This window comes from Somniosus microcephalus, unplaced genomic scaffold, assembly GCF_052327205.1.
Source record: "Somniosus microcephalus isolate GS21.2 unplaced genomic scaffold, FLI_Smic_1.0 unresolved_chr1, whole genome shotgun sequence".
Taxonomy (NCBI): domain Eukaryota; kingdom Metazoa; phylum Chordata; class Chondrichthyes; order Squaliformes; family Somniosidae; genus Somniosus; species Somniosus microcephalus.
The window spans coordinates 89,121,360-89,148,577 of record NW_028225179.1 but is presented as its reverse complement, the minus strand read 5'-3'; the positions used below and the strand labels follow the sequence as shown (position 1 = coordinate 89,148,577).

The 27,218-nt window shown below is 47.9% G+C and overlaps 1 protein-coding gene across 1 annotated transcript in view; it reads left to right on the top strand.

Moving 5' to 3' along the window:
• LOC147095572 (scavenger receptor cysteine-rich domain-containing protein DMBT1-like) overlaps positions 1 to 27,218 on the top strand; it is a 960,763-nt gene that overhangs the window by 80,740 nt on the left and 852,805 nt on the right. The window lies entirely within an intron of this gene.

Here is a 27,218-nt window from a genome sequence, read left to right as displayed (position 1 = left end):
CTTTTGCTTTTCTCCTTCCTGTCTTTTGCTTCTATCCTTGCTTCCCTTTCCTCTGTCTCCCTGCACAGGTTCCCAACCCCCTGCCATTTTAGTTTAAACCCTCCCCAACAGCTCTAGCATACACTCCCCCTAGGACATCGGTCCCGGTCTTGCCCAGGTGCAAACCGTCCAGTTTGTACTGGTCCCACCTCTCCCATAACCGGTTCCAATGTCCCAGGAATTTGAATCCCTCCCCCTTGCACCATTCTTCTAGCCACGTATTCACCTGAAATATCCTTCTATTTCTACTCTGACTAGCACGTGGCACTGGTAGCAATCCTGAGATTACTACCTTTGAGGTCCTATTTTTTAATTTACCTCCTAACTCCCTATATTCAGCTTTTAGGACCTCATCCAGTTTTTTAACTATATCGTTGGTATCTATATGCACCAGGACAACTGGCTGTTCACCCTCCCTCTCCAGATGCCTAGGAGAGGGGGCAGCAGAGATTTACTAGAATGGTACCAGGGATGAGGGACTTCAGTTACGGGGTTAGACTGGAGAAGCTGGGGTTGATCTCCTTAGAGCAGAAAAGGTTAAGCGGAAATTTGATAGAGGTGCTGAGTAAATAAGGAGAAACTGTTTCCACTGACAGGAGGGTCAGTAACCAGAGCAAACAGATTTCAGATAATTGGCAAAAGAACCATGGAGGAGATGAGAAGTCATTTTTTTGGTGCAGCGAGTTGTGATCTGGAATGCACTGCCTGAAAGGGCGGTGGAAGCAGATTCAATAGTAATTTTCAAAAGAGAATTGGATAAATACTTGAAGGGGAAAATGTGCAAGGCTATGGGGAAACAGCAGGGGAGTGGGATTAATTGGATAGCTCTACCAAAGAGCCGGCACAAGCACGATGGGCTGAATGGCCTCCTTCTATGTTGTATCATTTTATGATTTAAATAACTTGACCGTAGAACAAGAAACTGCGTTCCATACAACCCATTTCCCAACACCGAAGGAGTGTTGAGAGAGTTGGGCCATATTACTGGACACAGCACACAATGTCTCAACAGCTGAACAGCAGAGTGAAAACCTTACAGTGGGTGAGAGACTTGGGCTGTTGGCCAGAAATGGCAATGAATGGAACAATACGCTGTCAGCAATGTCTCACACGCGCCCATGTAAATATGATCACTACAAAATAAGGGAGCCCCACCCACCCTGTGACCCGACTAAAACAGGGACCATGGTGCTCATTACAAATTGATTGGATAGAGCCTTAAACTACAACTGCAATAGGAAACAAATATATTTGACTTGTAGCGGATTAGTTTTGAAATGGGTGCAAGCGATCCCCATTGCTAAAGCTCTGGTAGGACAATAAACCACTCAGTGAGGTTCGCCAAAAGAGGTCAGGGCTCAATGCATGAATTTGTTGGATATAAAACCAGCTCCACAATTCACACAGTCACCAGGGACAGTGGCTGAGGCCTATGGACAGTGTGGGTGCAGCATGGTGCTGAGGCCAATGGACAGTGTGGGTGCAGCGTGGTGCTGAGGCCCATGGACAGTGTGGGTGCAGCGTGGTGCTGAGGCCTATGGACAGTGAGGGTGCAGCATGGTGCTGAGGCCTATGGACAGTGTGGGTGCAGCATGGTGCTGAGGCCTACGGACAGTGTGGGTGCAGCATGGTGCTGAGGCCTATGGACAGTGTGGGTGCAGCATGGTGCTGAGGCCTATGGACAGTGTGGGTGCAGCATGGTGCTGAGGCCTATGGACAGTGTGGGTGCAGCATGGTGCTGAGGCCTATGGACAGTGTGGGTGCAGCATGGTGCTGAGGCCTATGGACAGTGTGGGTGCAGCATGGTGCTGAGGCCTATGGACAGTGTGGGTGCAGCATGGTGCTGAGGCCTATGGGCAGTGTGGGTTCAGCATGGTGCTGAGGCCTATGGACAGTGTGGGTGCAGCATGGTGCTGAGGCCTATGGACAGTGTGGGTGCAGCATGGTGCTGAGGCCTATGGATAGTGTGGATGCAGCATGGTGCTGAGGCCTATGGACAGTGTGGATGCAGCATGGTGCTGAGGCCTATAGACAAAGTGGATTTGCTTTTAAAAACAAAGCGAATAAATAATTCAAAGAGAATAATTTAGGCTAGTTAACCTAAACGGATCAAATCAACAGTGGAACAACACTGGATGTAAATTAACTCCCAGTTTATCCGTCATCTTAATATAAACCAGACAGGGGCATTAACCAGCACTAACCTGTTTAACAGCTGCAAATCACAATTAATCCCATCATAACGTTCAGTTGGACTTTGCAGTCAGAGCAAAGTGATCAGAGAACCTAAAGCACTGGAGGGTGAACAGTAATGTTCACAATATCTCAGCACTGTAACAGTAACTCACAGACTGGGCAAGGCTACATTTACAGTCCATATTCAATGAATCACTGCTCAGCTTCTATTGGTAGGACTGTCCTTTCGGGATATCAGCACAAGATATGTTGGAGGGTGGCTGCTGTGACATTGGGCAGTTCCACCTTCCTCTGGGAGACCTGTAGCAGGTCATCATCCTCGGTCATTGCCATCTTACTTCAGTCAGTGTCTAGCTTTAGCTATCCTGGTCAGTGCTCGAATTCTCGGTTCTATTTCACTGCTGCACTCTTTTGCTTCTGATTAGCTAAACTCTACCATAAGGCTTCCAAATTCGGCGTTAAAACACCTTCTAGCTTTTAAAGAATGTTTAAACCTCTCTACAACTTTCTCAACCTTCTAACCTGTCTGAAAACCCTCGGCTTCTGAACCCAGTCTGATTTCAGAGGGGTGAAATATGATTCCTTTAAATATCACAATAAATATACCTTTCTGCCTGTTCTTGTGTTTGTCTGTTCCTCTTCTCTCCAGGGAGAAGAAGCATCTGTGCCTGTGTGTCTCTCTCTCATCTGGGCCTGTTTTCTGTCTCTCTCTCTAGAGGATGGAAGTGTCACGTCTGAAAGATCATCTCCCAGTTGTGGGAGAGATGGGCTTTCCCTGGACCAATTATTAATTTAAAAAACTCTATTAAATCTCAGCTTCAGTGGAAACAACCCCTGATGTACCAATCAGGAATTGAGCTGCTCCAGAGCCCAGGGTATTACTGCCGATAACATCAAGTTCTGGCAAAGCCACTGAACAAACCACGGCTCAGTCACCAGCTGGCAGTGATCTGATCAGTCAAAACTGGGCATCTATTCAACCAGAGGCAATAATGAACAACTATGATGTGTCTTAGAGAGCGATAAGGACAGAGAGGGCGAGATGAAGATTGTGAATCCAAGCTGAACACTGTATAAAGAATGGCTGAAAGAATTGGGGCTTTTCTTACTGGGGATCTTCAGCGATTTATACAGTTCTGTGGGGGTTGGTGGCACGGGATTGTTACATTGGTCGGTGAGACTGTAATAGAAGTGCATCGGCTCAGGTTTGGCAGGGGAACAAAGATGGGAAAGTTGGAGAAAACTTTCATTGAGATCATGGAGCACTGAAGGAGGCCATTCGGCCCATCGTGTCAGTGTTGGCTCTTTGAAAGAGCTCTCCAATTAGTCCCACTCCCATGAAATTTTATCCTTTTCAAGTATATATCCAAATCCCTTTTGAAAGTTACGATTGAACCTGCTTTCACCAACATTCCCAATCATAACAATTTGTTGCATAAAAAAAATCTTCTCATCTCCGCCCTGGTTCTTTTGCCAATTATCTGAAATCTGAGCGCTCTGGTTACTGACCCTCCTGTCAGTGGAAACAGTTTCTCCTTATTTACTCTATCGAAACCCCTCATCATTTTGAACACTTCTATCAAATCTCCCCTTGACCTTCCCTGCTCCAATGATAACAATCCCAGCTTCTCCAGCCTCTCCAAAGACACGGAATGCTTTGCAAGGGGTGATTGTTGGGGCAGAGATTATAAAAGCACTGATGGGGGAGTAGGATGGATTCTGGGCACCGCACCTCAGGAAGGATCTCTGGGCTTTGGAGGGGGGGCAGCACAGATTCACCAGAATTTAAAGGGTTCAATTATGGGGACAGGTTACAGAAACTCGGTTTGTATTCGCTTGAGTTTAGAAGCTTGAGGGGGGATCTAACCAAAATTGTTAAAAATGATAATAGGATTCACTCGGGTAGATACAGAGAAACCAAAACAAGGAGCAAAATCTTAAAATTACAACTTGGCCATTTAGGAGTGAAATCAGGAAGCACTTTTTCACACAAAGGGTTGTGGAAATCTGGAACTCTCTCCCCAAAAGGCTGTGGATGCTCAGGGTCAATTGAAATTTCCAAGACTGAGATTGACAGATTTTTCTGGGTGAGGATATCAAGGGAGATGGTGAAAAGGGGGGTAAATGGAGTTGAGGTACAGATCAACCATGATTTCACAGAATGGTGGAACAGGCACAAGGGGCCGAATGGCCTGTTCCGAAATCACATTTTAACCCTTTTTGACAATTTTTCCACAGATAGCATTTGGAAAAGAATTGTGTTTTAAGTGCTGCATTCTAAAAGAAAGTGAATCCACACAGATTTTGAAAGAAAGGCTGTAGGCATTTACAGAATGTGCATTAAAGAGTCAGACATAAAATCTGTTGCCCAACATGATTGGGAACAAGAGGAGAGTCATGATCTCAACTTTGGGACTCCAAAGAAACATTCCCACCATGCCGTGTTGGAATGGCCCTTCCTGTGGAGCTTTACATGAAGCTGGTTTCCAAATGGGGCGGGATGGAGAGAGGCCCAGCAGCAGCCTTGATTTAGAAGCTTCAAACAAGAAACAGAAAATGCTGGAAACACAACAGGTCACTGATCATCGGTGGGGTGGAGAGAACGGAAAAGCTGCCATTTCAGGAGTTCCAAAACATTAACTTTTCTGATCTCTCCATCAATGCTGACTGACCTGCTGTGAGCTTCCTGTTCTCAAACTAACCCCTGGACATGAGGAAGAATCACGAACCAAGCCCCAACTTCCTGAGGGACAGGAGACAAGAGGACAAAGACCCACAGGTTGGCAGTCAGGTTTCTAAAACAAGAAAACTAGAGGCGACATGAGGAAAAAAAATACGCAGCGAGTTGTTGTGATCTGGAATGCACTGCCTGAAAGGGCGGTGGAAGCAGATTCAATAGTAACTTTCAAAAGGGAATTGGATCAATACTTGAAGGGAAAGATTTGCTGGGCTCTGGAGACGGAGCCAGGGAGTGGGACTATGAATAGCTCTTCACAGAGCCGGCACAGGCACGATGGGCTGCTGTACTCAAGAGAATATCGAACAGCAGACCCAAACTTGTAATATAGATATTTGGAAAAGAGGAATCCGGGATTGGAGTGAAAGGGACCCAGTTACTGAGCTAGAAGGGTACAATGGGCCGGGTGGCCTCCCCCTGTACTAGAATTTCTTTGAATCTCTTATTAGGGTAGAAGTTATGCTGCAGCTGTACAGAACCCTGGTTAGACCACACCTGGGGCTCTGTAGCAGTTCTGGGCACCACACCTTAGGAAGGATATATTGGCCTTGGAGGGAGTGCAGCGCAGATTTACCAGAATGATTCCTGGACTCCAAGGGTTAAATTACGAGGAGAGATTACACAAACTCAGGTTGTATGTCCTAGAATTTAGAAGGCACGGGGTGATTTGATCGAAGTTTTCAAGATATTAAGGGGAACTGGTAGGCAATGTTACACCTGATTTATTTTGGGTGCGCGGCCTCTTTAATGGGCTGTGTGGCCCATTCACAGTCATGCCGGTCTCGGGCTGCGCGTGATTGGCAGAGAGCTGCGCAGTTTCGAGGGAATGCTGCTGATAGGGTAGATAGAGAGAGACCGTTTCCGCTGGTCAGGGAGTCTAGGACTAGGGGGCATAGTCTAAAAATTAGAGCCAGACCTTTCAGGAGCGAAGTTAGGAAACACTTCCACACAAAGGGTGGTAGAATCTTGGAACTCTGTTCCACAAATGGCAATTGATGTGAGGTCAATTCTTCAATTTAAATCGGAAGTCGATAGATTTTTGTTAACCAACGGTATTAAGAGATATGGGCAAAGGCGGGTATGTGGAGTTAGGTCACAGACCAGCCATGATCTCACTGAATGGTGCAACAGGCTCAGGAGCAAAATGGCCTCCTCCTGTTCCCATGTTCCTATAATTACACTCTCCCTTGTGGAAACACAATGGCCTAGAAATTCAGTTGTTAGCGCCAGCCGCTAGCGCCTTAGGAGGAGGAGAAGTGGGGCGTGAAGCGGCTGGCGCCCGGGCGCAGCGCGATCTGCGCCTCTCGCGAACTTCAGTCAAGATTTAGTGGCGGCACAAAACCCTAGCGCCCGCTCAGCTGCGTGCGCAGATCCTGACGTCATTTCATGGTGCAACGCTCCTGATGCGCCCCGAACCGGAACTTCAGTGGCGCCCTCCCCTTCTGTGCGCCTGGCGCCCCCAGCGACTGGTTGAGTGGAACGGTTCCCAGTCGCTGCGGGGCGCGGGGGCCACTATTTAAAGGGGACTCTTCCTCCATTCTTTGTGGCAGCCATTTTGTTCCACTCCTTCTGTGTGAGAGAGAGATATTTGGAGAGAGACAAAGGGAGAGAGCTTTCTGCTTTGATTCAGCGCTCGCACAGGTACTTCTGGCTTCAGGCCAGAGCTTTGCAGCTGGATTTAACTTTCAGTGCCATAGCCTTGAGTCGCCACATATAATGGGGGCTGCAATGGGTGGAAATGTTGGCTTTTTGCATTGCATTCAAAGGGCTCAGAGACGCCGAGAGAGAGTGCCAGTCATGGCCAGACGGAGAAGGGCCAACAGGCGTCGGCACAGGAGGCCTTAGCCACCCAGGATATACCGCCAGCAGTTCTCATACCTCAACATGTCTGAGGAGCAGTGTGTTCGGAAGCTGCGATTCAGAAGGGAGGTGGTCACAGAGATCTGCCACCTGCTTCAGAGAGATCTGCAGCCACAGCTGAGGAGCAGGACGTCTCTGTCGGTGGCAGTGAAGGTGACGGTGGCTCTCAACTTCTATGCCACCGGCTCCTTCCAATCCGCTGCTGGGGACATTGCCATAATCTCCCAGTTCGCGGTACATTGCTGCATCCGCCAGGTGACGAATGCCCTCTTCAGAAGGAGACGTCAGTACATCTACTTCCCGATGACCCTGGACAAGCAACAAGAGCGTGCAATGGGATTTGCAAGAATAGCGGGCTTCCCCATGGTCCAGGGCGCCATTGACTGCATGCACGTGGCTTTGCGGGCACCTCTACAGAATGCCGAGGATTACCGCAACCGGAAGGGCTACCATTCGCTCAACATGTCCAGTTGGTGTGTGACCACAGGCAGCTAATACTAGCTGTCAATGCCCGCTTTCCAGGCAGCAGCCACGATGCCTACATCCTGCGCCAGACTTCTGTGGCAGACATTTTCGAAGCCCCAGCTCACCCAGGAGGCTGGCTTCTCGGGGACAAGGGCTATCCTTTGTGCACCTGGCTGATGAACCCGCTCCGTGCGCCCAGCACCCCTGCTGAAGAACGATACAATGACAGCCATCAAGCTACCAGGAACATAATTGAGCACACAATCGCTGTGCTCAAGCAACGGTTCCGCTGTCTGGACTGTTCCAGAGGAGCACTACAGTACTCGCCTGAGCGAGTCTCCCATTTCATTGTAGTGTGCTGCATGCTGCACAACCTGGCTGTCCTCAGGACTCAGCCACTGCCAGCAGACATTGGAGGACCACCAGAGGAGGAGGAGGAGGAGGAGGAGGAGGAGGAGCACCAAGACGGGAGGGAGGCACAAAGTGCAAGAGCCGTCCGTCGGCGGATTATTGCAACTCGGTTCTAGGCCCCCTCTCAGGGAATGGCTTGTGCCAATGAAAGAACATGAATGGAGCCGCTCCGCAAACCCTCAGCCGGTCAAGGCAACAAATAGTTCAAAGTGCAAACATGGACAATCTGAATAAAGAAAATGTTTTATTTTACAAACTCTGTGCCCTTCCCGCATGACAAACAAATTCAGAGAAACCCCCCAAAAAACAGTCAGACACATAACTGGCTCTCACAACCTTGAGAAAATGAAAAAAACAGTTAAACAAAAATGACCACGATTCTCGGCCTTCATATAAAAAACAAACACAACATTCTCGGCCTTCATATAAAAAACAAACACAACATTCTCGGCCTTCATATAAAAAACAAACACAACATTCTCGGCCTTCATATAAAAAAAAAATTTTGCCACACCTTCTACTTTTTTACCTGCGAGGGTGATCCGCCTCGCTTCCGCGATTGGTCCCTTCCCGCCCTGCAGCTCCTCCTCAATGGGACCCCAGTGGCTGCAGCAAGGCTGGGGGAAGGCTGCTGAGGGTCAGATGGTGAGACGGCAGATGCCCTTGGGGGACGACCTGGACCAGCTCTGGGCCTGGAGGGCCTGGCTTCTGACTGCTCCAACTCTGCTTGGGCGGCAGCAGTCTGTCCTACGGGTGGTGGCAGCTGCAGTGGAGGAGTGACAGTGTTGGTTGCAGGAATGCTGCCAACCTGACAGAGCACAGGCACTCCCTGGTCGGCCAAGACACTGGCACTCGCATGGGCCAGCACTGAAGCATGCGCAGCAATCTGCTGAAGCACAGACTGCTGGGCTGCTGCGGCGCGGCGAGGGCCCCGTCGATGCCTGGCCGATCCAGCGAGGGTGGCAACAGTTAGTGCCCGTGTGGCCCTGGTCTGTGTCTGCATCACACCAGCCAGTGAATGCACGGCACGACTGAGCACTTGGCTGGAAGCCGCCTGTGCTGCCCCGAATTCCTGAACACTCCTTGCTAGTGACTCTATGGAGTCAGGCATCCTTGCCACTGCAGCCATGAGCTCAGTGTGCCTGCGCTCAGCCTGGGCGCCCATTTCACCAAGGAGCCGCACCTCCTCTGCGCTCACCATATTAGGACTGGAGGCCGCACTCACCCTCCGGGGAGAAGGCCGCCGAGCTTCCCCACCCCTCCCGCATTGCTGCAGCCCACTGGGCCCCGGAGCTTCACCCTCATCAGACCGTTCCCCCCTGCTCCCCTCCAGGGAAGACGTGTCCCCATCATGGCCATGGGCTGCGTCGGCTGAGGGTGGCACTGATTGGCCGGCTTCCTCTTCCTCCTCCTCGAATTCTGAATCAGACACAGTGCAAGCTTGAGGACCTGCCTCCTCACCTGGCGAATCAGCATCTGAAAGCAGGGAGGCACAAGAGTTGCTTTAGAGTGAGGACAGGGCGGCAGCGAGGGAGGCATGAGTGCTGCTATGCATTGCATTGGTTCGAGAGTGGCAAAGGATGCTGGTGTGAGGCACAAGTGGAAAGAGAGAGGTCAAAAAGGTGATGACCTTACCATTGCTGTCCAGAACAGGGTCGGCATCTCCAGTGGCGACGGGGCCAATCAGCCGGCCTCCCATAATCTGCTCCACTCACTGCTCCAGGTCGCTGAGCTCTTTAAGGTAAGGACGGCCTCCCCCAGTCCGTCGCTGCTGCCTGCGATTGTGGGCCAGCTTGCCCTGCAAGAGAAAGGACGGGCTCTGAGTACAGTGTCAAGCCCTGATCTTGCCTGCACTGCCTCCCATGGTGGAATAGCCCCGACAGTGTCAAGCCCTCATCTTTCCTGCACTGCCTCCCATGGTGGAATAGCCCTGACAGTGTCAAGCCCTGATCTTACCTGCACTGCCTCCCATGGTGGAATAGCCCTGACAGTGTCATGCCCTCATCGTGCCTGCACTGCCTCCCATGGTGGAATAGCCCTGACAGTGTCAAGCCCTGATCTTGCCTGCACTGCCTCCCATGGTGGAATAGCCCTGACAGTGTCAAGCCCTGATCTTGCCTGCACTGCCTCCCATGGTGGAATAGCCCTGACAGTGTCAAGCCCTCAACTTGCCTGCACTGCCTCCCATGGTGGAATAGCCCTGACAGTGTCAAGCCCTCATCTTGCCTGCACTGTCTCCCATGGTGGAATAACCCTGACAGTGTGTAAAGTGCTGAATGTGCAAGTGATTTTCATGAGAGTCCCATAGCTGTTGGATGAGGGCTGGGCATTGGGGCTTTCAGGTCCCTTTGGCCATAAAGTGAGGTGCACATGCAGGGATGAAGAGGATAATGGAAAGGGTACTCACCCTGACAACCCGAGTGAGGTCATTGAACTTTTTTCTGCATTGCACAGGAGTCCTGGCAACCATGCTGTTGGAGGTCACCCTGTTTGCCACCTCCCTCCAGGCTTTTCTATACTCGCTGGGCAGCGGCCTCCTGCCACTATCAGGGAAGAGGACAGGTCGCCTGCGCTCCACTGCGCCAGCCAGTAGCTTCAGGGCACCCTCGCTGAAGTGCTGCACTCGCTCCCTAGCCTTCTCCATAGTCCTGGGCGTTGAACTGGTGAAGCAGCTATGTTCAGGCCTTGATTCATGGCTGCAGTGTGCAGGGTGTCGCAGCAAAACAAATCGACCCTCCCCCTTTAAGAGCTGACTGGCGCCAGCGTGTCTGTCTTCAATCAGCAACTCGCCGCACCTGCGCTGCGCCCGCCCTCGGTGGTAGCGCCCCGGCTCGCCGGCATAGCGCCTTATGATAGTCGTGCACCGCCTGCTTTAGCGCAGCAGCAACCTCTTGGGGCGATGCAACTCAATTTCGGCGAAGGTGGCGCTAAGTTGCGCCGGTCGCTAAACTTAGCGATCGCCCGGCTGCAGCGCCCCAAATGTGGCGATACTGAATTTCTAGGCCAATGTTTTTAGCCGACACTTATTCCTGTAACTCACCGGGGGAAATGCGATATTGTGCCATGAGACTGTGAGCAGTGATCTAATCAACTTCATTGGCACAGTTACTGCAGCATAGGAGGCCACTCTAAACATCAAATTACTGCAAACCTGAAGTGTTTTTAGTTGGTTTCACTCTGTGAATCTCAGTGAAACAGGGACAGTTGTGAATCCAGTCCATTCAACAGTTTCCCTCTGGTGTCAATTCACTGGTCTGGCAGCTAACCAGTTGTGTTAAATTGCATTTCACTCACAGTACAACTCAAGTGGTCTCCCCAGGGTGGATTTGCTGATGTCGCAACAAACAGCCGGATGTATTAAACCACTTCGCACACACGGTGCATCTGAACAGCTTCTCCCCGGTGGGATTTGCTGGCACGCTGTAAAGTGACACGAGGGGCAGTTTTAGGGAATGGTGTTGGAATAAGGCAGGATATTACAAACTCGTGCTTGTTCTGAAACCAGTCTATTCCCTGTAATAGGAAGGGGTGTCAGCAACAATAATCAATGGTATATCAGGGGTATCAAGTTCTGGGACCATCGGAGCATTAACTGGAGGTGACACCATGGGCAATAATGGGTTAAAGCTCCTTCTACACTGTCCGAACAAACAGTCCCAGGACAGGTAGAGCACAACTTAGATACAATGCAAGGTTTTCTCTACAGAGTCCCATCAAACACTCCCAGCTCAGGTACAGCATGGGTTAGATACAGAGTAAAGGTCCCCCTAAACTGTCCCATCAAACACTCCCAGCTCAGGTACAGCACGGGTTAGATAAAGAGTAAAGGTCCCCCTAAACTGTCCCATCAAACACTCCCAGCTCAGGTACAGCATGGGTTAGATAAAGAGTAAAGGTCCCCCTAAACTGTCCCATCAAACACTCCCAGCTCAGGTACAGCATGGGTTAGATACAGAGTAAAGGTCCCCCTAAACTATCCCATCAAAGACTCCCAGCTCAGGTACAGCACGGGTTAGATACAGAGAAAGCTCCCCCTAAACTATCCCATCAAACACTCCCAGCTCAGGTACAGCACGGGTTAGATACAGAGTAAAGCTCCCCCTAAACTATCCCATCAAACACTCCCAGCTCAGGTACAGCACGGGTTAGATACAGAGAAAGCTCCCCCTAAACTATCCCATCAAACACTCCCAGCTCAGGTACAGCATGGGTTAGATACAGAGTAAAGGTCCCCCTAAACTATCCCATCAAACACTCCCAGGGCAGGTACAGCACGGGTTAGATACAGAGAAAGCTCCCCCTAAACTATCCCATCAAACACTCCCAGCTCAGGTACAGCATGGGTTAGATAAAGAGTAAAGCTCCCCATAAACTATCCCATCAAACACTCCCAGGGCAGGTACAGCACGGGTTAGATACAGAGTAAAGCTCCCCATAAACTGTCCCATCAAACACTCCCAGGGCAGGTACAGCACGGGTTAGATACAGAGTAAACATCCCTCTACACTGTCAAATCAAGCAATCCCAGGGCAGGTACAACACGGGTTACATACTGTGCAAAGTTCCGTCTACATTGTCCCATCAAAAACTCTCAAGTCAGGTATAGCACGAGTTACATTCAGAGTAAAGTTCCCTCTAAATTGGTTCACCAAGCAGAGCCAACTCAGATACAGAATGTGTTCAATGCAGCGTACAGCTCCCTTTACACTACCCAATGAAGCACACCAGCTCAGGTATAGCATGGGATCAATACAGAGTCAAAATCCCTCTACATGGAGGTGTCCAGCATTCCCAGGAGAGGTCTGGGCAAGGTTTATATATGAGCTGAGCTCCGGTCAACTTCCCGCATCAAAAGCAAAGCCTGATGGCAGATGTTGAACCGCTCCCAGTAGCTGGTTAGACTCTCACCTCAGCAGAATCCTGGACTGATGGGATTCTCAGTAGAGTTCCTTACCTTTCCAATCATTGTTGAAGCTTCCCGTTTTGTCCCGTCTCCAACGCTGGGGGTCTTGGTCCCACCAGATCTGCTCTGTGAACTCAGTGACATTTCTCCAGTCCCAGTTAGTGTGGTGATGATTCGACATCTCTCTCTCCACCTTCCTGAGATATTGCTCACTCCAAGAAACTGGTAATATAAAAATGATTATTAATTTTACAATCTGTAACTGGAATACAGCGTGACTGTTTTTGTGACTATGGTCAGTTCAATATATTTACAATTAATGACATTTGGTTGAATTACTTATTTTACTATTAAATTGTTCTTTTCTTCCCTTGCCCCTATTTATATTGACTAAACTCATTCTCCAGACTGCTGCCGACTCCAGCTCCTCCCACAGTGACATCCCGCTGATGTGTAACCAGGGGTGTAAACCTGTCTCCAGGTGACATCACAAAGGAGCCACAAGCCAATCACAACAGCAGCCAGGAACGATGTCACAAAGCAGCCCAAGCCCCTCCCAGTCACATGGTCAGGCTCTGCTCCTGGTGTACAGACTCACTGGGCATGATCGCAGGTTGTACAATCAGTCCCGTCTCCGACCCCACTCCCATGTACTGAGAATCCAGGCAGGGAGCACAGAATACCAAAATTACCCCTTACGAATTCTACCTCCAATCCTTCAAATATGAGGACCCAATATTCAATGGCCCCCATGTCCACCTCTTGCTTTATACATTTCCAAGTCTCCCCTCTCTTTATATCAGGCACCGTGCCTCCCAACAGCTTTGGCAGTGAGAATCAATTTGAGAGAATGGTGTTGGGATAAGGCAGGGGTTAAGCAACCTCTGTTTTCTGAAACCAGTCTATTCCTGTAACAGGTACAGGCATCAAAAGCCGTAAGAGGAGCGATCATCAGGGTTATCAAGTGTTGGGACCATCAGAGCAATAATTGGAGAGGACATCATGGGCAATCATGAGATAGCTCCCTCTACACTGTCCCATCAAACACTCTCAGGTCAGGTACAGTATGGGTTGGATACAGTCTAAAAGCTCTCTCTAAATTGGTTCACCAAGCACAGCCAAAGTTTACATACAAGTTAAGCTACAGTCACCTAACTGCATCAAAGGCCAAGCCTGACGGCAGACGTTGACCAGCTCCCAGTAGCTGGTTAGACTCTCACCTCAGCTAAATCCTGGACGGATGGGATTCTCAGTAGAGTTCCTCACCTTTTATAGTAATCTCGGTTGTAATGCTTAAGTTATCCACCAGAGGGAGACAAATGCAAAGGGTTCATTTACCAGTGTTTTAAGGTAATGTCCTGCTACACAAGTATTTAGGTAATGTGGCCTTGTGGGTATGACATCATAGGATCCACCATCTTAGGTTCCTCGTGCAGTTGAATTACAAGTGCATGCCTGTAGCTGTGAGAGCTCTGTTCTCTCCTGGTTCTGTGTAATTAAAAGCAAAGTTTTGAGTTCCTGAAGTCTCACTTATATCGTAGTTATTGGACCTTACTACTCGGTTATAACATTTGGCGACGAGAATAAACAGATATCAACCTGAAGAAGAAAAAATACAAGAACACTGCATCTGAATCATGGCTACTCGAGTAGGGAGAGATTTCTGCTTTTGATGTTCAAAATCAAACTTGGATCGAATACTGTGAGTTATTGGAGCATTTCTTTGTGGCAAATGATATTGTCAATGTTGGAAAAAGGAGAGCTATTTTGCTAACTTCGGTGGGAAGTCTGATGTATAGTTTATTGAGGAACATATGCAGTCCTGCAAAGCCTGGAGATAAATCATTTACTGAATTAGTGGACTTGCTAAAGGAACATTTCAATCCCAGACCGAGTGAGATTGTACAGCGTTTCAAATTTAATTCACGGAACAGGATACCGGGAGAGTCTGTGTTGGATTATGTAGTGGTGTTGAGAAAACTGGCACATGATTGCAATTACGGGAACAGGTTGAAAGACATGCTGAGAGATAGGCTGGTTTGCGGAATAATGGATGCTCGAATGCAGAGGAGATTATTGTCCGAGACTGGGCTTACGTATGAAAAAGCGTTGGAACTTGCTCAATTAATACAGAAAGCTAACCATGATGTACAAGAAATACAAGGTTCAGACTGGTCTACTACAAAGCAAGTTGGAAGTCAGTTTATGGTGCACAAGTTAAATATGGTTCCGAAATCACAACATGAGCATTTAAAGGCATGTTATAGATGCAATGGAGATCACCTGGCAAGGGAATGCAGGTTTCTGGAGGAAAAGTGCCACAAATGTGGGAAAAAAGGACATATAAAACGTGCATGCAGAGCTAAAGCTACCCTGGAGGTATACGAACCTAAAGGGGGAGAAAAGCAAAACCTTGGAAGAGAAGTGAAAAAACAGGGAGCACATCACATCAGTGGAGAAGCTGAGAAAGAAGACGACGTGTTCAAAATGCACAGTATGGTAGAGGACATTCCTAAAGTGGATCCTATCACTTTGCAACTGATAGTAAATGACACTAAGGTCAACTTTGAGGTGGATCCTGGATGTGGCGTTACCATAGTGAACGGGGAAGAGTACTCAAAATTGCGGAACCGTGCAAAAGTTCCAGAGTTAAAGTCTTGCTCTATGAAGCTTAAAACCTATATCGGTGAACGAGTGACAACCTTGGGTACAGCTACTGTAACTGTGAAACACAGGGAGACCGTGGAACAGCTACCTGTAGTTGTAGTATCGGGTTCTGGACCAAATTTGTTAGGTCGGGGCTGGATAAAAGAACTTAAATTAGATTGGGGAGCAATAAATCAAATGGAGAGAGGCAAACAGTTGTCTTTGCAAGACGTGTTGATTGAACATGAGAACGTGTTCAAGGAAGAACTTGGAACATTTAATGGCCCCCCAGCTAAGATTTATGTCGACAAGGAGGCACTGCCAAGACTTTTTAAACAACGACCTGTGCCTTATGCCATGAAACCGAAGGTAGAGGCTGAGCTTGATCGTCTGTTGCGGGAGAACATTCTGGAACCCGTAAAATGTTCAGAATGGGCAGCTCCAATTGTACCTGTTTTAAAACCAGACAATTCGGTAAGAATCTGTGGAGATTATAAATTGACTGTAAATAGGGTGTCTAAACTAGAACAGTATCCTATTCCTAAAACTGAGGATCTTTTTGCAAACCTGGCTGGAGGGAAGAAATTCACGAAGCTGGATATGAGTCATGCATACTTGCAGATTACACTAGATGAGGAATCCAAGAAGTATGTAACCATAAATACACACAAGGGTTTGTTTACCTATAACCGTTTGCCATTTGGTGTCTCATCTAGTCCAGCTATCTTCCAGAGAACAATCGAGGGTGTACTGCAAGGGATTCCACATGTTTCCATCTATCTGGATGATATTCTGGTGACGGGAAGAACCGACCAGGAGCATCTGAGCACTCTGAGAGAGGTACTTCAAAGATTGGATAAGGCTGGGTTACGGCTCAAGAGGAGTAAGTGTACTTTCATGGGGAATGAGGCCGTGTTCCTGGGACACAGAGTGGACGCCACCGGGCTCCTTCCAATCAAGGAGAATGTAAAAGCACTGCAAGAGGAAACCATCGTAGCAGAGTCAGATACTCTGAGTACTGCTCAGGAGCAGCAGGTGGCTCTACCACAACCAAGCAGGGACTTGACTGTAAGACGTTCAACAAGGTCTCACAAGCCACCAGAGCGATTGATCACAACCTGCTAGATTGTTCAGGATGGACTATCATTAAAGGAGTTTCCTTATGGACTTTTTAAGAATGTTGTTAAGAATTGTTGTAACTTAGGAGGGGGGGGATATAGTAATCTCGGATGAAATGCTTAAGTTATCCACCAGAGGGAGACAAATGCAAAGGGTTCATTTACCAGTGTTTTAAGGTAATGTCCTGCTACACAAGTATTTAGGTAATGTGGCCTTGTGGGTATGACATCATAGGATCCACCATCTTAGGTTCCTCGTGCAGTTGAATTACAAGTGCATGCCTGTAGCTGTGAGAGCTCTGTTCTCTCCTGGTTCTGTGTAATTAAAAGCAAAGTTTTGAGTTCCTGAAGTCTCACTTATATCGTAGTTATTGGACCTTACTACTCGGTTATAACACCTTTACAATATATTGTTGAAGCTTTGTGTTTTATCCTGTCTCTGACATTGGGGGTCTTGTCCCACCAGATCTGCTGCTGGAAGCATCTTCTCCATGTCTGCTCTATCAAATACCTTCAGAATTTTAAAGACCTCTAAAAGGGCACCTCTCAGTCTTTCTAGAGAAAAGAGCCCCAGTCTGCTCAGTCATTCCTGATAGTTATAACCTCTCTGTTCCAGGATCACCTTTTGAATCTGTTTTGTACTTTCTCCAGTACCTCTCTTTCCTTTTTATAATATAATGTTCACCGTACTCTAAATGTGATCTAACCAAGGTTCTATACAAGTCGAACATAACTTCTCTGCTTTTGAATTCTATTCCTCTAGAAATGAATCCCAGTGCTTTGTTTGTGTTAAGTCTGTGTGTTCTAGTTATTGTTAATAAGAATCACTGCACACAGACCACAAGAGTAAATTCAACAGGTCTTTACTAGTCAGGGGTCAGGCTGAACTGCCCAATAAATCATTACACAGCACTTATGTGGTCACCACCGGTATTACAGTATACAGCAGCCAAGATAAAGTAGTGCATCTCTTAAAATAGTTCTCTTAAAGGTGGAACGGTTACATACACCACAATCCTCCCTTTTTAGCTTAACAGTATATATTCCCCATTAAACATAACATAATAACATATATACACAACTTCATGTAAAGACAGTTCACAGATTCAGTCTCTGAGGAGGCCTCCTGATCCGAGACGGATAACGCCTTTCAGGGGTCTCTGGTTATCGTTGCTGGGGTGACTCATCTAGTTGATCCCCTATGGATAGGACATCATCATCAGGTATATTCACTTCTGAGGTAGATGCTTCAGGTTCACTAACTTCCTCCACGGTTGTCTCTGTCGTAACCATGGGCTCGACCCTTGTTCTCGATCCCACCAGTTGGTCAGCATGACGTCGCATTACATTTTCACCAACATCTACCGTGTACATCAGGGGTCCTTGTCTGGCCCGAATTGTTCCAGATTGCCATTTCTCGTTTTTATAGTCCGAGTGGGCTTGTTATTGATATGCTGGAACTGTTTGTTTTCGACTTCCCTCCGCACATTTGGTTTTAACAAGTCCAACCTGGACCGCAACCTCCTGTTATAGAACATCATGGCAGGACTTTGGTTTGTTGTTGCATGGGTGGCGTTTCGATATGCCAGTAGGAAATTGTCCACCTTGTGTTGCAGTGGAATCTGATCTTCGCTCATGGCCTTTATTGCCTTTTTGAACGTCTGTACAAACCTCTCGGCCAGCCCATTCGTAGCTGGATGATATGGGGCAGAGGTATAATGTATCACCCCATTCTTCTTCAGGAATTTCTGGAATTCCTCTGACACGAACTGTGGTCCATTGTCTGAACATATTTGCTCTGGCAATCCATTTCTTGCAAATATCGTTCTTAGCACCGCGATCGTCTTCTCCGAGGTAGTGGTAGTCATTTTAATCACTTCTGGCCATTTAGAATGTGCGTCCACCGCAATTAAAAACATGGAATCCATGAATGGACCAGCAAAGTCAATATGTACACGTTGCCATGGGGTTGAAGGCCATTCCCATGGATGCAGCGGTGCAATTGGAGGTGCATTTTGGACTTTTTGGCACCCTGAGCAGCTTTTCGTCAGATCCTCTATCTGTTGGTCGATACCCGGCCACCACACATAAGCCCTAGCAAGGCTTTTCATCTTGACTCCCCCCAGATGACCTTCATGTAGTTCTTTTAGAACTCTCTCTCTTAACTTAGGAGGGATAATCACCCTTGTTCCATACATCAATGTTCCCTGACAGATGGACAGCTGTTCTCGTCTTGCTGAGAATGCCGGTAACAGTGGATCACCATGGGCTGGCCATCCCTTTACTGTCAATTCGTAGACCCGGGACAGTGTCGGGTCATTCCTAGTCTCCCTTTCAATATTTGCATTGGTGACAGGTAAACATTCGATGATGGTCGAGTGAAATAACTCCACCGGGTCAACTGTCGGTGCCTCCTCCTCAGTAGGTAGTGGCAGGCGCGACAGCCCATCAGCATTACCATGCTGCTTTGTACCTTTGAATTCTATCTGATATTGATGTGCCCCTAGGAAAAGGGGCCATCTCTGGAGCCTCTGTGCTATCAGCACCGAAACACCCTTCTTAGGGTTAAAAATGGATACCAACGGCTGGTGGTCTGTCAGCAGTGTAAACCTCTGGCCCTGCAGGTAATGATTAAACTTCTTTACTCCCCACACAAGGCTGAGAGCCTCCCTATCTATCTGAGCATAGTTGCGCTCAGCGGAGGTCAATGATCTGGATGCAAATGCGACTGGCCTTTCCAAGCCATTTGGCAACTTGTGTGAGAGTACTGCTCCAATACCATAAGGAGAAGCATCACAAGCTAAACGAATAGGTAGCGTTGGGTTGAAGTGAGCCAACACTTCCTCTGAGGTGATCAATGCCTTGCTTTTGCGAAAGGCCTTCTTACAGTCCTCGCTCCACTTCCATGGTACTTCTTTCTGCAAAAGAGCGTTCAGCGGGTGCAGCACCGTGGATAGATTTGGCAGAAACTTATGGTAATAGTTAATCAACCCTAGGAACGACCTCAACTGGGATACATTTTCCGGAGCGGGAGCCTTCACAACAGCTTCGATCTTGTCAGGTGACTTGTGCAGCCCCTCCTGGTCAATGACATGACCACAGTACGAGATCCGTTTCTGAAAGAACTCACATTTCTGGCGATTAACTCGAAGTCCATATTCCTTCAATCTGGTGAGCACCAGTTTCAAATTTGCAAGGTGTTCCTCATCGTCATCTCCTGTAATCAGGATATCGTCCAAGTAACATTGAGTGCTTGGAATTCCCTGTAATACCTGCTCCATGGCCCTCTGCCAAATTGCTGGAGCCGAAGCCACTCCAAAAACCAGTCTATTATATCGATACAAGCCTCTGTGCGTGTTGATTGTGAGATACTGGCGCGACTCTTCCTCAACTTCCATCTGTAAGTACGCTTGCGCCAGGTCTATCTTGGTGAAGTGTTTCCCACCAGACAATGAAGCAAAGATATCCTCAATCCGCGGAAGCGGATATTGCACCGTGTGAAGCACCGGATTAACCGTGATCTTGAAGTCTCCACAGATGCGGACCTTCCCCGGTTCCCCTGGCTTGTTACTCGATGAACGCTTCATGACGGGAACAATGGGCGTGGCCCACTCACTCCAGTCCACCTTAGACAGTACTCCTGAACGTTCTAGCCCTTCCAGCTCAGCTTCCACAGCAGGTCGTATCGCATAAGGTCTGGCTTTGAAAAATTTTGGGTTTGCATGTTCTGCAATCTTGATTTTTGCCGTAATTCCTCTCAGTGTTCCCAGTCCCTGTTGGAACACCTCTTTAACCTCATCCAATATTCTGGACAATCGTTCAGGTTTGACATCTTTTTTTTTTCTGGAATCTACCGTTATTGCTTTTAGGGAGTGCCAGTCCATATTTATTTTCCTGATCCACTCCCGTCCCAGAAGTGGTGGACCTCCCTCAGGTAGTACATATAAGTCCATTCCTTGGTGTTCTTTGCCCTTGTGTACCACCTTGACTTTTATCTTTCCGATGGGGTATACTCTTTGCCCCGTGTATGTCTGCAATACTATCTCCGTATCCCGTAGGGGAATATGTGTGAATAACCTTTTGTAATCTTGCTTATTCATGACCATCAATGCCGATCCGGTGTCCAATTCCATCTTCACTTGGACTCCTGCTATCTGAAGTGTGACCCAGATAGTTTGTAGGTCAGCTTCCTTACTCACATTGTGAATTCTCAGACTACCCAGTTCCTTGCTGTTGGAGTCTGAATCCGAATTCTGTTCATCTGAACTCTTCTCAGCCACCTTATGTACCTTTCTGCACTTTTCCTGTGGTGACTTTTTGTTGCTGGTCTTCTTTCCTGACCGGCATACTTTAGCTATGTGACCAAGCTTGCCACATTTTCTACATTCCTGATTTTTAAACCAGCATTGGTTCTGATCGTGTGTTGTCTTTCCACAACGATAACATTTCGCTGTACCCAAAGCCATTTGATCTACGCTGAGTACCGCTGCCTTCAGCTGCATTTCCGCAGTGCCTCTCACTGCGGCTTTGTGCGATGCTGCAATAGTGACAGCCTTATCAAGTGTAAGATCATTCTCTTCAAGCAGCCGCTTTTGTGTTCCTTCTTTCGACAATCCACACACGAATTTGTCTCTCAGTGCCTCTGTCAGTCTTTCCCCAAACTGACAGTATTTCGCTAGCTTACGCAGTTCAATTAAATACTCCGCGTTGCTTTCCTCTTTCAGTTGCGTTCTCGCATAAAATTTAAATCGTTCCGCTAACATCAGCGGTGTAGGGTTCAAATGATTTCTCAGGACAGCAACAATATTAGCGAAAGCCTGATCCGCCGGTTTAGCTGGTGATAGGAGATGCTTCAATAGCCTGTATGTCTTCGCACCCATTGAGTTTAGTAAGGTTAGTGCTTTATCTTCATCTGATATTTTATTTGCCTTACAATAAATCTCTATGCGTTCTACATACGTGGCCCAATCTTCAACACCGGGATCGAAATCGTTGATGTTACCACACTTAGGCATCCTCGCAATCTTCTTGAGAAACAAAAATAATTTTTTTTTTTTCAAAATGGCGGTTTCCCTCGCTTGTCTTCTTCCCCCGCCTACGAAAATGGCGGCTTCCCGCGTTTGCCTTTCTCCCCCGCTGGCTGTAATGGCGATTGCCGTATTGCTGCGTTCGCCCTCCCCAGCGGTTCTCAAATCGTGCCTCCCAGCCCCTCTTGCAGTCCGGTCCTTTCCCCCGGCTGCGGCTGAGTTCTCCGCGTTTTTTTAAAATTTTATCCCGCGCCTCGCGGCCTCGGTAGCTGCCCGGCCTTTTTCCCCGGTCGCGGTCGAGCTCTCTCTCGACGCTGTTGCATCTCCCAGCCCGCTTGCAGCCCGGTCTTTTACACCGGCTGCGTTTGCATTCACCGCGGCTCCCGTGCCTTACGCTGCCCCAGTCTCAGCGCCTCTGGCCCCGACTTCTGTCTGGCTCTTTTCCCCGGCCGTGGTCGAGTTCTCCGCCCTTATATCCTCCGTTTTCCCTCCCCTACTTCACAGCCAACGTGGCCAACTTGCTGCTCGTCGCTGATCGGCTTACCCACCACCGTGATAGAAGGGATGATCACTGCCTGTTGCTGATGGAAGGCTTCGTGTCAGGATTCTTCCTTGCTCTTCAGACCCGAGTCTTTTCTCAGCAGGATGATGAGGGCGGATGCCTCTTCTCGACGCCCGTTAAACTGCCTTGGATATATCTCTGCCACAGGGTAAGATCATCATCGTCGCCACTGTTAAGTCTGTGTGTTCTAGTTATTGTTAATAAGAATCACTGCACACAGACCACAAGAGTAAATTCAACAGGTCTTTACTAGTCGGAGGTCAGGCTGAACTGCCCAATAAATCATTACACAGCACTTATATACCGGTGTGGTCACCACCGGTATTACAGTATACAGCAGCCAAGATAAAGTAGTGCATCTCTTAAAATAGTTCTCTTAAAGGTGGAACGGTTACATACACCACAGTTTGTACTTTGTGTGTCTTTGTAAACTTGCGCTGCTACTTTTAATGATCTGTGAATGTTTACTTCAGATCTCTTTGCTGCTCTACCCCATTTAGACTCTTATTTTCCAAGGAGTATGTGACCGCCTTATTCCTCAAACTAAAATATACCAGCTCACTTTTATCTATATTGAAATAGATATTTGGCCAACTGCGAGGAAAATTCACACTAATGAGATGGTAAAGCCGCACTTATGAGCGGGTTTGCGATATCCTTGAGCACAATGCACAGAGGAAATTGTCCTCTGGGTTATAATTAAGTTCATACAGAAAGACAATTCTAGGATTTAAAATTAAACAATGCAATTTAATACTGCAGAAAATTTCCTGCAATGTTTAAAACTCGGGTTGCTGATATTACTGCTGTCCTGACACACGCCTCGAGCTTTTGTTTGCTCCTCAGGGTCAGAGAGCAAAGAGCAAATGGGGTCCCGGAGACAGTTCACGATGGGGTCACTGCAGATCCAGGGGCAGCAGCTCCCTTGTGCAATGGATTCGAGTCTTTGCACATTCTGCGAAACTCTCAGTTGGCGCCATATATATCGCACTTGGGACCTTTCTATAACCCCACACCTAACAACTGTAACCCGCGTCAAGCCGCCTTCTACTTCCCAGATACACAAACTCCATGACTCGGGGAAGATAGGATCTAATGAAAGGGAGGAATTGAATGAAATCAGTATTTGTAGGGAAATAGTGTTAGGGAAATTGACGGGATTGAAGGCCGATAAATCCCCAGGGCCTGATAATCTACATCCTAGGGTACTTAAGGAAGTGGCCCTAAAATAGTAGATGCATTGCTGATCATCTTCCAACATTCGATGGAATCTGGAACAGTTCCCATGGATTGGAGGGTAACTAATGTTACCCCACTATTCAAAAAAGCTGTTAGAGAGAAAACGGGGAATTATAGACCGGTAAGCCTGACATCAGTAGTGGGGAAAATGCTAGAGTCCATTATAAAAGATGTAATAGCAGAGCACTTGGAAAACAGTGACAGGATCGGACAAAGTCAACATGGATTTACAAAAGGTAAATCGTGCTTGACTAATCTACTGGAATTTTTTGAGGATGTAACTGGTAGAATAGATAAGGGACAACCAGTGGATGTGGTGTATTTGGACTTTCAGAAGGCTTTCAATAAGGTCCCGCATAAGAGATTAGCATGTAAAGTTAAGGCACATGGGATTGGGGGCAAGGTACTGACTTGGATAGAGAACTGGTTGGCAGACCGGAAGCAAAGAGTTGGAATAAGCTGATCTTTTTCGAGTGGCAGGCAGTGACTAGTGGGGTACCGCAGGGATCTGTCCTAGGATCCCAGCTATTCACAATATATATTAATGATCTAGATGAGGGAATTAGATGTAATATCTCCAAGTTTGCAGATGACACAAAGATGGGTCCGCGTGTGTGCTGTGAGGAGGATGCCGAGAAACTGCAGTGTGATTTGGACGGGTTGGGTGATTGGGCAGATGCATGGCAGATGCAGTATAATGTGGATAAATGCGAGGTTATCCACTTTGGTGACAAAAACAGGAAGGCAGATTATCAGAATGGCAATAGATTGGGAGAAGGAGAAGTGCAACGAGACCTGGGTGTCCTTGTGCACCAGTCGCTGAAGGTACGCATGCAGGTGCAGCAGGCGGTTAAGAAGGCAAATGGTATGTTGGCCTTCGTGGCGAGAGGGTTCAAGTACAGGAACAAGGATATCTTGCTGCAGATGTACAGGGCCTTGGTGAGGCCACACCTTGAGTATTGTGTGCAGTTTTGGTCGCCTTATCTGAGGAAGGATGTTCTTGCCATTGAGGGAGTGCAGCGAAGATTCACCAGACTGATACCTGGGATGGCAGGAATGACGTATGAGGAGAGATTGGGTCGAATGGGCTTGTACTCGCTGGAGTTTAGAAGAATGAGAGGGGATCTCATTGAAACTTATAAAATTCTAACAGGACTAGACAGACTAGATGCAGGAAGGATGTTCCTGATGGCGGGGGAGTCCAGAACCAGGGGTCACAGTCTAAAGGTAAGGGGTAAGCCATTTAGGACAGAGATGAGAAGGAATTTCTTCACCCAGAGAGTGGTGAACCTGTGGAATTCTCTACCACAGAAGGCAGTTGAGGCCAATTCATTAAATATATTCAAGAAATGTTAGATATATTTCTTAAGGCTAAATGGATCAAGGGATCTGGGGAAAAGGCAGGGACAGGGTTCTGAATTTGGATGATCAGCCATGATCTCATTGAATAGTGGAACCGGCTCGAGGGGCCGAATGGCCTACTCCTGCTCCTATCGTCTATGTTTCTATGACACAGTCCCACATTCTCACCTGCCTTTTACAGCAGCTTTTTATGACACGTCTTTCAATCCCCAGTACAATTACCCCTTTGTTTGATCTTTCGATGAATGCTTTCTAAATCTGGGGACAGTGCTGCAAACCCTGAATTGTGGAGCCTGGTTAAACATTGTGCAGCACAAGTCCATCAAATCTGAGGGTTGCAGAGAGTCAGCTGTACAGTAAATAGAGAAGCAATTCCAGGTCTGTCTCCCAGCACTGGGCAAAACCAGGCAGTTCAGCAACAACTTGGATTTATTTAGCTCCTTTAACACAGTAAAACGCCTCAAGGTTCTTCACAGGAGCGTATACCGAACCACAGCAGGAGATTTTAGGACAGATGACCAAACGCTTGGTCGAAGAGGCGGGTTTTAAGGAGCGTCTTAAAAGAGAGAGAGGTAGAGAGGCAGAGAGGTTTAGGGAGGGAATTCCAGATCTTGGGGCCTTGGCAGCTGAAGGCACGGCTGCCAATGGTGGAGCAATTAAAATCAGGGAATCTCAAGAGGCCAGAATTGGAGGAGTGCAGAGATCTCGGAGGGCTGTAGGGCTGGGAGGGGCGAGGTCATGGAGGGATTTGAAAACAAGTTGAGAATTTTAAAATCAAGGGATTGCTGGACCGGGAGCCAATGTAGATCAGCGAGCACAGGGGTGATGGGTGAATGGGACTTGCTGCGAGTTAGGACACCGGCAGCAGAGTTTTGGATGAGCTCCAGATTATGTGGGGTAGCAGATGGGAGACTGGCATTGGAATGGTCAAGTCTAGAGATAACAAAGGCATGGATGAGGGTTTCAGCAGCGGATGAGGTGAGGCGGGGCAGAGTCGGGCAATGTTACAGAGGTGGGAGGAGGTGGTCTTAGTAATTGCTTGGATACGTTATCGGAAGCTCATCTCGGGGTCAAATAGGTCACCAGGGTTGTGAAGGGTCTGGTTCAGCCTCAGACAGTTGCCGGGGAGCGGGATGGAGCTGGTGATGAGCGAACGGAGTTTGTGGCGGGGCCCGAGCTCAATGGCTTTGGTCTTCCCGATATTTAGTTGGGAGGAAATTTCTGCTCATCCAATACTGGATGTCAGACAGTCTGACAATTTAGAGACTGTGGAGGGGTCGAGAGGGGTGATGGGGAGGCAAAGTCCAAAGATGTGCGGGTTAGGTTGATTGGCCATGATAAAAATTGGCCCTTAGTGTTAGGGGGGATTAAATACGTGGGGTTACGGGGTTAGGGCTTGTGTGGAATGGCTGTCGGTGTAGGGACCGGGTGCTAGGGTTTGGATGATCAGCCATGATCTCGTTGAATGGCGGAGCAGGCTCGAAGGGCCGAATGGCCTACTCCTGCTCCTATCTTCTATGTTTCTAAAGCTGGGTGTCGTCAGCGTACATGTGGAACACTGCTTCAGTACTGTCCCTCCAACAGTGCAGCGCTCCCTCAGTACTGCCCGTCTGACAGTGCAACACTGCTTCAGTGTCAGAGGGGCCATATCATAGAATAGAATCACAGAGCAGAACATCACAGAAGGAGGCCATTCGGTCCATCGAGTCTGCACGGGCTCTTTCAAAGAGCAATCGAGTTAGTCCCACATCCCTGCAATTTTTTCTCCACAAGGATTTATCCAGTTCCCTTTTGAAGGCTACTATTAAATCTGTATCCACAACCCTTACAGGCAGAGCAATCCAAATCAAAAATGTTTTTGCTCATGTCGCCTCTGGTTCTTTTGCCAATCACCTTAAATCTGTGCCCTCTCGTGATCGAGCCTTCAGCCATTGGAAACTAAGAACACAAGAATTAGGAGCAGGTGTAGGTCATACGGCCCCTCGAGCCTGCTCCGCCATTCAATGAGATCATGGCTGATCTTCGATCTCAACTCCACTTCCCCGCTGGATCCCCATATCCCTTCATTCCACTAGAGTCCAAAAAATCTATCTATCTCAGCCTTAAATACACTCAATGATTCAGCATCCACAGACCATTGGGGTAGAGAATTCCAAAGATTCACAACCCTCTGGGTGAAGAAATTCCTCCTCATCTCAGTCTTAAATGGCCGACCCCTTATCCTGAGACTATTCCCCCTAGTTCTAAACTCACCAGCCAGGGGAAACAACCTCTCAGCACTGTTTCACTTTATTTACTCCATCTAAATCCTTTATGCTTTTAAACACCTCTGTCAAATCTCCTCTTAGCCTTCTCTGCTCCAAGGAGAACTCAGCTTCTCTAGTCTCTCCCCGGAACTGTAATCCCTCATCCCTGGAACCATTGTAGTAAATCTCTCCACCCTCTCCATAGCAGTCATGTCCTTCCAAAAGTGTGGTGCTGAGAATTGGACACAAACTGGGGCCCAACTAGCGTTTTCTATCGGTTTGGCAGAATTTCCTGGCTTTTGTACTCTCTGCCTCTATTTATGAAGCCCAGGGTCCCATGTGGTTTATTAACTGCTGTGTTAACCTGTCCTGCCACCTTCAAAGATTTGTGCACAAGTACCCCCAGG